The sequence below is a fragment of the Elephantulus edwardii genome, unplaced genomic scaffold (assembly GCF_000299155.1).
Source record: "Elephantulus edwardii isolate Elephantulus edwardi_28Jun2011 unplaced genomic scaffold, EleEdw1.0 scaffold00041, whole genome shotgun sequence".
Classification (NCBI taxonomy): domain Eukaryota; kingdom Metazoa; phylum Chordata; class Mammalia; order Macroscelidea; family Macroscelididae; genus Elephantulus; species Elephantulus edwardii.
This window is the reverse complement of record NW_006399791.1, coordinates 6864970-6866351: the sequence shown is the minus strand read 5'-3', so window position 1 is coordinate 6866351 and position 1382 is coordinate 6864970. Positions and strand designations below refer to the sequence as shown.

The 1382-nt window shown below is 45.5% G+C and overlaps 1 protein-coding gene and 1 pseudogene across 1 annotated transcript in view; both read right to left on the bottom strand.

Moving 5' to 3' along the window:
- Positions 1-1382, bottom strand: part of BLM (Bloom syndrome, RecQ helicase-like) — a 99451-nt gene that overhangs the window by 13271 nt on the left and 84798 nt on the right. The window lies entirely within an intron of this gene.
- Positions 1-1382, bottom strand: part of LOC102859532 — a 4194-nt pseudogene that overhangs the window by 1910 nt on the left and 902 nt on the right.

Below are 1382 nucleotides of genomic sequence, written 5' to 3'. Positions count from 1 at the left end.
GAGGCCACCAGAGCTCCACTTCCATGGTCTTTCTGATCACCTGCTATGAATTGGAGAGCTGGACAATGGATAGGGATAACAGAAAAGGAACGGATGCCTTTGAACTGTGGTGCTGGACAAGAGTGCTGAACATTCCAACTATGGCTAAAAAGAACAAACAGATACGTCTTGGAGAAGGTGCAGCCAGAGTGCTCTTTGGAGGCAAGAATGATGAGGTTTTGCCCCACAATCTTTGGGCCTGTTGCTAGGAGGGGTTATGATGCTGGGAAAGGTGGAGGGATGGCAAAGGAGAAAAAGACCCTCAGCCAGGTGGATTGTGACTGCTACAATGGACTCTTGTGTGTCAGGAAGTGTGAGGATGGCACAGGACAGAACAGGGTTCAGATCTTTTGTTCATAGGTTGCTAAGTCATATTTGATGGCACCTAACACTACCACCACCACTCCAACTTATGTTATAAAAATGTAATGTGCATGAATGACTGAATGAGATATAAATATGATCAGTAAACTTTTTCTCATAGTAAAACAAAGCAAACCCCCCCCCCAAAAAAAAAAAACAAAGCAAAAGAAACACCTAAACAATGAGATGTCATCAGCAGTCCTCAGGCCCACCTTTGCCCTTCCCAGTCTCACTCACCTTCCGAAGTCAATCATTTATTTTTTTCCCCCGAAGTCAATCATGTTAAAAAAGGGTTTTATGTTTGACTCTTCTTCTGTTTATTACTTCTATAAACCAAAAACCCCAAAACTGTTGTTGCCATTATGTCGATTCCAACTCACAGTGGCCCTTAGGACAGAGCAGAACTGCTCCTGTTTCCAAGCTTGTCATCTTTTTTTTTTCTCCTTTTTTAAAATTGTCATTTTACTGCTCCCCACTGTAGTCCCCACACACCCACTTTCCCTTTTTTGCTGACCATAGTTTGCAGGCTATAAGGGGAACAGGGAACAAAGCTAGGGTCTGGGGCCCCCAAGATGCTGCCAGCGGGGGTGGGGGGGTGTGGAGAACAAGTCACAATTACAAATTATCACAACAATTAGTGTCTGCACTTCGGAAATTGGCAGAGTGAGGAGGCCCAGCTCCTCAATGTAAGCTGGTCTATTTGGTGGTGACCTTGCTCTGGAGACAATGATATTCCTTCAGCCTGAGGGAGTTGATGTTGATGAAGCCAGTGACATCAATTGGTTCATAATCGTGGCACGTTCATGCTCACCAGCTCCTCATTGCAGAGGGAAAGTCCTTTCCTTCCACCCGTTCCTGTGACTTGGCAATGCAGTGGCGAACAAACTCACACTCAGGGCTGTGCCAGAAACCAGTGTACACCAGCTCAGTGAATTTCAAGGCCAGGCCTTGTTTGATTTTGTGCACTTCCTGACCCATCA